The following is a 12,748-nucleotide window of genomic DNA, read 5'->3' as shown; positions in this document are numbered from 1 at the left end:
TTCAGTAGATTAGTCAGAGGTCGTGCTATCTCAGCGTAATGTTCTACAAACTGACGCGAGTAGTTGCAGACCCCCAGGAAGCTCCGAAGTTCGGAGACGTTTGTAGGAGGTGTGATGGTGGCTACGCCCTGAATTCTGCCAAGTTGAGGCTGCACTCCCTGTGGTCCCACCAGGAGGCCAACATACTGAACCTGCGACCTGCACCACTGTCCTTTGGCAAGAGAGATCTTTGCACCTGCCGCCGCGAGCTGACCCATGACATGATCCAGCTCGGACAGGTGGTCATCTAATGTACGCTTGCGAATAAGACTGTCGTCGACATAGATGAGGGTCCCCCGCTCTCGAGCATTGGGGCAGGCTTTGTTCAAGAAGATGTTGAACTCAGCAGGTGAGTTGAAATAACCAAAAGGACACCAGGTGAAGGTGTACTGTTGGTTGGCAAAGGAGAAGGCAAGTTTGTGTTGGTCCGATTGGTGGACGGGAATCGTCCAAAATCCGGACGCAATGTCAAGTGTGGAAAAGTACTTAACATCTTTCACTCTTGGAAGATCCTGCTCCAGGCGCGCCATTGGCCACCTAGACAAGGGAACCTGTTTGTTGAGTTGTCGGTAGTCAATGGTTAGTCGCCACTTACCATTAGGCTTCTTTACCGGCCACAACGGAGCCAAGTAGGTGCTGTTGCAGGGTCGAATGATCCCTTTAGCCAAGAGGCTGTCAATGATTTCCTGGACTGGTCCTTGGGATGCCAGGGTAATCTTGTATTGCCGCACAAAAGTCGGCTGGGCATGTGGTGGTGTAGGAATCCTGACTTCATGGATAGTGGTCAGACCACAGTCCAAGGAGTCAAATGAAAGAAAATCTTTGTACTTTAGCAAAAGTTGTCGTAGTTTGTCTCGCTCAACCTCGTTGGTAAGAGCATCCACTTGGTCTACGACTCTTTCAATCTGGGACAGAACTTCAGGGGGCTTCTCCGGTGGCTTTGAGCGTGGCGGTGAGCCCGCTGTCTTGCCCCCTTCCTGAACACTTGCCACAAAACAGTGTAAGTCAGTGTCAGGCGGCGGATTGTACGGTTTAGACCTTCTCACACATGCAAACAGTTCTCTGGACTCGTAGCCGATGAACGAGTCAAGGCGCTGGAGACAGTCCATACCTATTAACATGGGCATTTTCCACAGGTGGAAAGAGTACTAAAAATTCCTACTTAAGTACGAGTACCAATACTTTGATAATTTTTTACTCAATTACAAGTAAAAGTACTTGCCTAAATTTTTACTTAAGTAAAAGTAAAAAGTATCGTAAACAAAATGGACTCAAAGTAAAAGTTACTTAGTTACATTTTTGTCAGCATAAGGATGGCTACATCTAAGTAGTGCTAAATCACAACGGCAGGTCACAATTCGCTCGTATGTGTGCGCGCGCACACATACACACACGCTCAGCTTGATGGAGGGATTTCTATCCAGTCAGTGAGAACAGGACGTGCACATTGATTGGACGAGGTTTTTCTAGGATTGTAGGTTTCAATTGTGGTTAAAATTATTCTTTATTTTGAGAAAAAATATTTTTTTAAGATGCCATCAGTATGTGAGGTATCTCAATGTTTTCATGACAAAACTCTAACATGAGACTGTGCTCTAACCTGACACATAACAAGCTAAATGCAGTCAAACATTTCAGATGGACCGTATGACAGCTGCTAACATTGGCCCTGCCCTACTTTACCTCTACATTACAGTTCCTTTATCCATGTCCATCCTAGAGCTCCTCTCTGACCTTCATGCTTATTTAGAGCAGCTGATGTTTAAAGTTAGCAGAGTTCATCCTTGGTAGTGGGTTCACTCACTCATTTAACCCTTCACCACTGAAATCAGTTTGTTCAATCCAATCCTCCTAAATAATCCTCCAATCGTCCAACTGGAATCCTTAAGGGTCCCGTAACGTCCATCCTGTCAGAACAGGCCTTGGGAGCCCAGGTGTTACTAGAACTAACGGTGTCTCCTCACCAGCGTGAGCCTCCACACTGTGAAGGTTGGTCTCCAAACATGAACTTTAAATTCATGCATTTATCTCCTCTTGTAGCACTTTAACATGTTTTAAAAGGCTTGTATCATGATAAGTTACACCTCCCAGACCAAAGATAAGATAAAACATTATCATAGACACTGCAGAGACGTCGTTATTTATGAAATATGTTATTTTCCTGAGCTGTTACTTCAGCCAAGATATAGGACTGCATGGATTTGATGAAACCATGCTGTCTCATGCAGTCCTATATGTGTAACACACACACACACACACACACACACACATGCACTCACCCACATACGCACTGCAGCATGTTAGAACCTTTTGAATGACTAATTTAACAACACTGAACTGCTTTAGTAATAATTTAATCTCTTATTCTGGAGTAAAATAAAGAAACAAGCTAAATCATCACATATCTGTGGCATCAAGGAGCATCTTCTGAGTTTAGACACAGGGATGGAGCACAATGTTTACACCTGAACAGTATCAGGATGTTTTAACTCACAGAGGCCTGCAGGTCTTCTGTTTTATGAGCAGAGCGCTGAGAATCCGCTTGTTAGGAGCGCTAAACGTTATTTTGCTGCTTCCGTGCGGAGCGGTAGAGAAACACAATTCAAACACGGAACCGAGTCCGGCTACCGAACCGAGCAGATTTCTGATGACGTCACACCGGTGCGTGAAGCTGCGGGTTCCAACACACAGGAGAGGAGAGAGGAGGTGAACAGCGAGTTGAGGAACTGAACTGATGTCTTTGAGCTAAAGTGTAACCCCCCCCCCCCCCCCCACGGTTTAGATGCGGCGCTCATGCAGGTGTCTCTTTCCGTTCCGACGCTGCTACACGTAATATTTTTTATTTATTAAGCCTATCATTTATTTTTACTCAGTAACGGATATGATTTAAAATGTAGCGAATTACAATTCTTTTTTAAAAACTTACTCAAGTAAAAGTAAAAGTACAACTTTTAAAAATGACTTAAAAAGTATAAATTTACAAAAAAGCTACTCAATTACAGTAACGTGAGTAAATGTAATTTGTTACTTTCCACCTCTGGCATTTTCATAGTCTCACCGATGTAGACGTGGTGTTTGAAGCTCATGGGCCCTATCGAGACCTGGAGCACAGTCTTCAAAGACAAGATCACTGGAATTCCAAAGAAATTGGTGACAGTTAACGAGCACGGAATGAGTGTGGGGGGCGCAGGCCCTCCCCACTATTCTCGCAGATGCCGTTATAAAAACTTTTGCTCATGATCGTAATGTCCGAACCCGTGTCTACCAAGGCGTCACAGCAATGTCTCTGTTGTACAGTGACCCTTACTGTGGGTCTACCAGTCCCCTTTTGCACGTCCATAGGTGCGAGCAGTATTTTCTCAGCTACGGCAATAGCGGTACCTGAGCCGTCGTCCACGGGTGTTTCGTTTATCATCACCACGGATGGAACGATTGGCGAGATGCAGGTGTTTTCCTGTGAGTCAGAACCTTTCAAAGCATCAGCCTGCAGCATCCTCGTCTCATCTGGCGGTTTTTTGGCCAAACCCGGGGTCGCTGCCCGCATCGCCTGAAAATCACGCACAAAATGTTTGACGTCCTCGACGTCCTGCTGTAGAGTGCAGATCATGTTACTCATCCCAGTCATCATCGTTAGGAAATCGCCTTTCAAAGCCAGGAAATCGCTTTTCATCGCAGCCAGAAATTGTGATGGCAATTGCATTGTTTCCTCTGAGCCCATCTTCCAATTAGTTATGAGTTCTTTAATTTACTAATCTTACCCAGAAACAACTCTTACCTGTAGACTTATTAAATAATTAGTTACAGGGAAGCTTGGTTTTCAAATGAATATTTGAGGCAAAACTGTTAAGTAATGCTACAAATATCTCTCTCTGTTGACCTGCCCAAGATGGCCGGTCGAGCTACGAGTTGGGTCACTCAAGATGGCGGATTGTTTGCGCATGCGCTGTCTGTCATTTGGCGTGTATCCACGTAGCCAAATACGATTCTTCACACCGGAGCGTTTTAAAGAACCACCGCTAATGCAACCGACTGTATCTAGTACACGAAGGCGTAGCGGATTTTGAGACGCAGAATCGCTGCGTCGAAACAGCTTGACAATTTGTCGGTACGCGCCACCGTATGCCTCACCGGGTGGCTAGTTAGCACTTTTGGCTAAGCTAGCGAATGCCTGGAGCTACCAGGTCTTTAAAGGTCCAAACGGACCAGTCCGAGCAACCGAACGTGCGTTAGCGACATGGTAATTTCTGGATTTTAGCGTCCGCACTCTGGCGTGCAGAGGCGCTCTTCCGTGTCTAACTTCAGCTATTAGCAAAGTAATGCTAGCGGTTGAATGCTAGGTTAACGCTAGCGAGTCGACCGGGACGGTAGACGGGGATCAAGCGTCTATCGGACGGAAGTAACTTCCGACGGGGATATCTCTATCTCCGGTTTCACAAACAATCGCACACAGTGTCACAAACACACGCGACAAACAAGAAAACATACAGTATACAACGTACCAAGCAGGAAAATTCCTTCAGTGTAAGGCCTTAAAATGGCCGCTACGTGCCACGTCAGCCTCAGAGTGGTGTGATGAAACAGCGCCTCCTGTGGAGGGTGATTATTGTGCAACCCCCCCTTATGTGAAGCTGATGTTCACACTAGCTGAATGAGAGAAGATTGTTTTGTCTAACACAGACGGCCCAACAAGTCCCAATATGTCTCAAACTCGACACAAAATGTTTTAAAACTGTGTAGATATCTGGCTTAAGGCTCGCCATTAAATGTAGCAGAATATAGGTGGTATATTCTTACACTTTTATTACATCCAGAGATTAATCTATGGGCTGGGCCCTTATAATCAGAAGAGGTTGTTTTTACTTCAGGGAGTTTTATTCAAACACTTTGTATTGACTTAGAGACAAGAAAAGAGAGAGATGGGACGTTTAAGAACATTTAATTTTATAATTATTATTCGAAACAATCACCAAGACTAACTCTCTATGATGGATGCATATGGATTTGGATGCCGAAGTGTTGGTGTGTGTGTGTCAGTTCAGAATCTCCAGCTGATGCAGGCGAGTCTGGGTGTAAGATGTTGTTTTGACTAACTAACCACGAGGACTTCAGGAGCACGGACATGAGACGCCATCTGTGCCGGATCTACGTACCGTTTCGGAGACTCCCGTGGTTAGATCAGGAATGCCAGGTCGACTCGGACCCTCCTTCGGTGCTCGAACTGATAGCACAGCTTCTGCAGCACGACAAACCAGTCTACGGATAGACTCCCGGTAGTAACGGCAGATGTCCGTGTCAAGTAGCGAGTTCAGCTTTTATTCTGAAGGAAGCGTCGTCTTGTTGATGAAACGACAGAATTTTTCCAGCTTGACAGTTCTCAGCTTAAAGTAGAAAATACAGCTGGCCAGTCTGCAATTCACTTAGCGATGATGGATTTGAGAGCTGGTCGAGCTCACGTTGGAACTAAGTTGAAACTTGCGGTGGAACTCGATGGAACTAACCCAAAATGGCGTTGTTCTGTTTTATTAAACCCAGTTGTTTATAATTCTTAGCAAATCAGAGTGGACAGATTAAGTAAACACCTCAGAACTCTGCCCCGCAACAGAACGGAAGTTCTGATTGGAAAAGTGACAACATGTGTTTACCTTATGTGAGTCAGGATGTCTAGCTCAGTTAGTCCTGTGATTCATTAAACACATAAATCATACATTGTGATTTCACAGATCGGTCACCTGATTATTAGTGACCAACATTTGTTTTGATTAGCTTTATTAAAAATAAAGTTCTTTGATTAACGAAAAGTGTTCTTCGTCCTTCTTCCGTCTTCTTTGCTAGAATGTAAACATCAGAAGCAAGCACACGACCTTGGCAATTTATGCACACTGTCACTGTGTCAAAGGGCAGCTGTTAAGGGCAGAAAATAGCATTCTCATAACGCTACATGTTTAACTAAAAAACAATTCCTAATATTATATCTGTACGATAGCTGAGGTAAAAGCTAAAAATAAAATCTATGGATATATTTAAGTCGCAAATAATGAGTTGAAGCAGTTGTAACATTGTTTATTTAACATGTTAGCTACATATTTGTTGCATTAAAGTAACAATGTGTAGCTTTTACCATTAATCTCTGGAAATATCCATTCAAATGTAGTTGAAAATGAATGAAATCATGCCCAGCTGTTGAAAAATATTGGCAGCTTTGTATCATATAACCATAAAAATCACATCTAAAAAATGTGGGAGCGAATCTAAGTCTCTGGGCGATGCCATATTAGCCGCAATGGTTCCTTTTATGGGAGCCCCTGAGGACAAATCACATTTACTTATTTGTAACAAGTGATTACAAAACCTTCACCATTCATAATGTGTTTTACACATTTACCTCTTTGCTCGTGATGAAAGGGAGTCTGATGTGCTTTTCATTTTACTGCAGGCTTAACAATCTGACAAAGTACTCAATTGAAAATTGCACTCCTGGGTATTTGTGGCCCTAATGGCCTTCCGTTGGTAAGGTCTTAAGGTTGGTTCATGCTTGACGTGTCCGCGAGGTCCACACGGCTCCGCGCGGCAAAATTGCGTCATTTAAACAACCACACCCCTCCACCGCGCCTCCGCACGGCCCAAATTTTCCGCACCGCGCACCTAGGAAATTTTCTAACCACGCAGACGGTCGGACGCGGAAAAACATGGTGAACCGGCAAGAACTAGTATGGCAGAGGTTTGTAAATACAGACATTTGTATGATTCAGCTCTCAGAGATCACTGTGATCAACATGTTGTTAATAATTCTTGGAGAGAAATAGCTCGCACTGTCGGAAAAGATGAGGACGCTGTTAAGAATGCTGGAATGCCATGTTGTAAACAGTAATTTCTACTTCCACTATGGTGTAGTGTTGGATGCATGCCTATGTATGGATGTATGCCTAAGAGCTCCATGTTGCCCCCTACAGTTTGGGAGAATATTGGCTCACCGCAGAGACAAGCCGCATGAACCATAAACGCTGCAAGTTGTGAAGCGCGTTCCATCCACGAACCGCATCACCAAGTGGAAAGTAAATGTGTCAAGCATGAACCAAGCTTTACACAAAGACAAAAATACTGCCTGCTTGTAATGATTTAGGTATACACCGCCTACTATTGCCAGGGAAAATACTCACAGTCATTTTAATATTAGGAGCTGTAAATTTTTGCAATTGATTATTTTGTGGGTCAGAAGCTAAAATGCGTTGCAACCACCTCTATAGAACATTTAAGCTGTGGAACACTGAAAATTCATTTTTAAATGATTATTTCTGAACATAATCTGCCACTTTGAGTTTTTCATGCGAGCTGAACATGGAAATAGCAGAGGTGTGACCAAGTCACTGCTTTGCAAGTCACTAGTAAGTCACAAGTCTTTCCAGTCAAGTCTCGAGTCAAGTCCAAGTCAAAGATAGCCAATTCTAAGTCGAGTCCAAAGTCAATTAATTCAATGTCCAAGTCCTTAACTTTGAATTTTCAAGTCATATTCAAGTCATCTGTCCAAGGTCAATTTAATGATGATGATAATAAATAAATTCCTGAATAAAAGCTTCTTAAAGCTTCATTTATTTGCTCAAACAAGCAGGAAGTGCAACTGAAACTGATTATAAACAAAGTGCTGCTGCATTCAGCAGAACAAGATCAAACCCAGAACGAGAAATGATTTATGATTTTTGTCCATGTTGTGCCACTTTTGTGCTAAAATGTCAAATTTGCTCAAGTCATCATCAAATTAATAGATGCAAGTTGATTCAAGTTGCAAGTCATTGGCTTTCAAGTTCAAGTCAAGTTGTAAGTCAGTAGATGAGCGCCGTAGATGGCTGCTCTCGCTGGGGGAAACAGGATCCCCCTCTGCTGTGACTAGTTCTTAGTTTATCAAGCTCATATAACTTCATCTCTATTTCTTCAAACTGTGGTTCTTACCGCTATCTAAAACAGGAAACATGCTAATTTTTTATAACCTCTTAAAATGAAAGAAACTATTTGTACGATCTAACACATTTTCAAAGTACAATGTCCAGCTGAAATAAACTCCATAGTATAGACTCTATACTATAGAGAACAGCCTCTTTCATGGAAATTCAGATTTCCTGAAGGAGTCGATACAAATTTTTGGGCTGAGGGTCCATTTGTGTCGGCTGCAAGAGCTTGGTCTCTCTGCTGTGTGCAGGCAGAAACTCTCTTTACTCAAATCCTGATTAGTGGAGTGTTCTCCAGGCACAATAGCATGGCAGCAGAAACCACACACTGCCGAAAAAGACTCCATAAAATTAGAATTATTTCAAATTAGACCCAAAGCCTTTTGTCCACCACCAGATTACTGACTGCCCTCTTGTAATTTTCTCTCTGTTCTACCAGGGGCAGCGAGTGGCTCTGCTAGGGAGCGTGATTGTTTTCCAGAAGATGCAATCAGTCGTGCGTGCACATGAGCGCATGTTTGTCTGTGCATGTGTGTGTGTGTGTGTGTGTGTGTGTGTGTGTGTGTGTGTGTGTGTGTGTGTGTGTGTGTGTGTGTGTGTATGTTAGTTTATTATCTGAAACGATCCCAATCAAGTCAAAGCAAAGTGGCCTGGGAACCCGGTCGCTCTGATACTCCCCCTGATTACTGTGAGAGTGTTTGAGGGGGTCGATGGAGGGTTATTTAACATGTGATGAATGAATCATGTGTGTATGGGGTGGACAACGGAAACACACACTAGTACATTGCTCTCACACACACGTTCACACCTACGTGTAATGCTCTGTTTTCCATTCCAAGGCCGATATTGCTTTAAAGCTTTACTCCCTCTGTAGCGACAATATGGTGCCATTACTAACTCTAATCTGCAGCTGCGCCACACACACACACACACACACACACACACACACACACACACACACACACACACACACACACACACACACACACACCCCTTACCTGAATATGAGGTGTATAAAAAGGTGCAGGCTCAGCACATCCTGTGATAAGAACAAGAGCTGGAGGACAATATGTCTCACCTGTTTACATCTTGCTGCTGTGGACCATGAATGCCTCTCGTTCTGTTTACCAGATGCATCACGTGGGTTTTTGTGTGTGCAGCAGTAAGAGTGCTACGGTGTAAAGGAAGGACGTGTGAAAATCAGATTGGTTATGCAAAACGACACACACACTAACTCCAACACAGACAAACATGAAAGTGTGTGACTTTAATACCTCGTGGCAGGGAGGTGTCACTTCTTATGAGTAACTAGAGGGTGTGAGGAGGACTAAAAAAACAAGTTGTGAACAGGAAACGAGGACAGAGAGGGAAGGGTGTGACAGACAGTGTCTCCAGGCTGGGAGAAACGTATCCAGAGAGGGTGCGGCTGGAGAGATAAAGACGGGAGGCTCTGTGCTGCAACTAATTAAGGGTTGCTAAAAAAAAGAAGAAGAAAAAGAAGAGAATGAAGATTTGGACACAGCACTCTGGAAGATGTTATTAAATCATAGCCAGTGGTGAGGGAGAGCAAAAAAGGAAAAAAAATACATTAATGTGCACATTCAAAGCATCGCCCAGGGCCTGTAGGCTGGAGTTAGATTTAAAAAGTAACTAAAATGAAAAATTAATTATGGTTTCTTGCGGCATGAGGGGAGGTATCTCTTTCTGTCTGCTTGATAAATGGAACCAGGAGTAAACCTCTCGTGACCCGAGTGGTGGCATTTCTTACACTGGATCTGTTCACATGTGAAACATAAAGATGGATTTTATGTTGTCTTTTGGTCTCCTAAAGGTTTCATTTTAGGAAACAAATTTCAAAATCATCGAGACAAAGTTGTGTCGAGTAATTGTAAAACGCTGTTTATGTCTCGCTGAGCGGGAGGTTTGGACCCAAAAACGCAGAACACTCGAGACAAGAGCGGATGTAATAAGTAAATCCTTTATTTACAGGAGTAGGCTTGATCCAGCGGTCCACAAACAAAACAGAAGCTCACAACTGAGCACGGACTCGGGCAAAACTCGGGAGGGAACAGAACAATGTAGACACAAACAAAGGACGGACAAACACTGAAGGACAAGACAGGGTTTTTAAACACAGAGGAAGGTGATCAGGGGAACAGGTGACAGGTGTGAGGAGTGCAGTCTGGAGGGAAGGCAGGTGCGTACAATAACCTAAATGGGGGAAAGAACTAAGCAGGAGTACAGATAAACCTTTACGTATAAAACACGGATAAACCAAACCTAAAGACTGAGGGCAAATATAAACAACTAATAACTAAAGGGATGAGGAGGACTAATATAAAACCAACTGGGAATTACCAGGGAGTGATTAGGAGGACACCTGAGGGAAGCCTAGAGAGAGCTGGGGATCATAATGAGAAACAAGGGCAGAACCTGGAGTGAGAACAGGAGGGGGCTGGGGACCAGAGGGACACAGAACATGACAGTTTAAAAAAGTTACAGCGAGAAATATTTTAGATTTTTGTTTTTTAATTCTAACTCGTTTGAGGGTTTTCCTACATAAATGACCTGTTTAAGGTCAAAGGTCCAGCCTTCTCCTAGGATTTAATGGTGAGGAGCAGAATTCATGGGTCCATCAGTAAGTCGGCAGCAAATATCGCCACAGACCATCACGCTACCACCACCATGCTTCACCATTGTTATGATGCTGAAATCCAGTAAATCCTATGTTGCTTTTTTTTTTATTTGATCTTACCTTATGTTGCCAGACAATTTTTCTGGAAGTGAATTCCTAATTTTACAGGTATGACAGTGACTAGGTATGCCTGTGGCTAGTGTGTTTTACCAGGGTTTGAATTAAGAGGGTGCTAAGGGGAGCTCTGCTCCCCTGAAAGGGTGTTGGGCTCCCCTAGAAGCTCTGAACTGACACACCCAGGAGGAGCCCAGAAAAGTATACAATTTCAGCAGATATCACATTATTTATATCAGTGTTTCTCAATAGCTTTCTATGAAGCCCCGTCTAGGATGCATCTTATGTTTTGCTCCCCCTTGCGGGAAAACTGTCAAGGGGAAGGTGTGCGTGAGATGTGTGAGGGGTGGGAGTGGTGCATGCACAAATCTTCTGTAGGTATATCTCCACAGCAAGGTGTCCACAGCATGGGTAAGAGTGTTTTTAATTATTTATATGGACTCTCAGCAGTGGCGGCTGGTGAAAAATATTTTTGGTGGGGCTGTGCTATTTTTTTTTTTAACAAACTTGTGCTTTCTGAGCTTTGTGCACAACTTCACTATTTCCTGAATTAAGCACAGCTCTTTTATTTCCTGTCTTACATCATTGGACAAACTGATTCATCCAGGTGTGTCTGACTATTGGCACGCTGCCTTGCGGACCAAGGTTGAAAAATACTGCATTAAATTGCACATAAAATAACATGACCATATATGGTAAATAGGCAATGCAAGAGGCAAGTAACAAAAACATTTTGTTTAATTTCAACATTTGATTGAACACGAAAAATTATGAGCAGGTCACTGTTACAGTAATGGTAGTAAACACTACTTAGACAAAATGCCAGAAATTTACACTGTTAGGACTTATGGAAAGTGGAAACACTTTCATAGGAAATAATGTCATCAGTATCCTCTTACAAATGTCATATTTCCCACTTTTTGGGACAATAAAACATTTCTGGTTCTCAATCAGATGTTTTTACTTCAAATGTAAAAACATCTCATTGAGAATCAGAAATGTTTAATTGTCCCAAAAGCTGGGAAATGTGTTTGCTGCAGCAGAAGTGTAACAAGTAAAATGGAATCAGACTGATGTACAAATTTACTTGAAATACACATTTACATGATTAAATATGTATAATAAGCAGTGTTGGGAGTAACGCCGTTTAAGTATAACGGCGTTTCTAACGGCGTTCTTTTATAGGTAACGGAATAATCTAATTAATTACTTTTCCCGCCGTTACAACGCCGTTACCGTTACTGGGGACGGAAGGTTGTGCGTTACTATGTGCTTGTCGAACGTTGAGCAACAGGCTTTCCGACCACCACACTTCAGCTGCAGCAGGGAGTGATGAGAGGTGTCGGCGCGCTAGGATGATGTCGACGCCAAAACAACCAAAACAAAGTGGAGACTCACCTCGCACATCAGGAAGAATCTGCGTGTTTCGAACGTTATCCGTTCTTTCATAATCCGTTGTTGAATTGTGATCGGCAGAAGCTTTTCCGGTTCGCGCCTCACTTTTTACAGCAGCGGCCCACGTCAAAACGATCGTTTCTGTTACTGATAAGGAAATGCGTGCGTTAAGCAGCGCGGTGTGTAGAAGCTGTCATCAGCTGATCAGGAGCTAGAGGTAGATGTTTTCATCCAAGAGCATCACGGCCCGTGAAGAACGAGGAAGACGTGATGAATATACGGCTGCAGACCCCCCGCAGATTCGCTGCTGCAGGTGGGAATCTGCGGGTGTGCAGCCGTGCCCTTCTTAGCGTGACAGCGGGATGTCCCGAAGGTCCGCTCACCTGTTCACCGCTCAGACGTCCTGATCTTTTGCCTTCCTAGATCATCCAGCTGTAACCTGTTCCTGATCATGTCTTTAGTCCCGCTGTAACACTGATGCATCTGTCTCAAACGACATGGAGCTCAGGCAGGGCCAGATTAAGACTTTGTTGTACCCTGGGCTACAATATTCAAGGGCTCCATCATCACGACCCAAGGATCACCATAATGTGGTCACATACAGAATATTTTACTGTAATATGCA

This window comes from Nothobranchius furzeri, chromosome 3 (genome assembly GCF_043380555.1).
Source record: "Nothobranchius furzeri strain GRZ-AD chromosome 3, NfurGRZ-RIMD1, whole genome shotgun sequence".
Classification (NCBI taxonomy): Eukaryota; Metazoa; Chordata; class Actinopteri; order Cyprinodontiformes; family Nothobranchiidae; genus Nothobranchius; species Nothobranchius furzeri.
The sequence above is the reverse complement of the archived record's forward strand: the minus strand, read 5'-3'. Positions refer to the sequence as shown.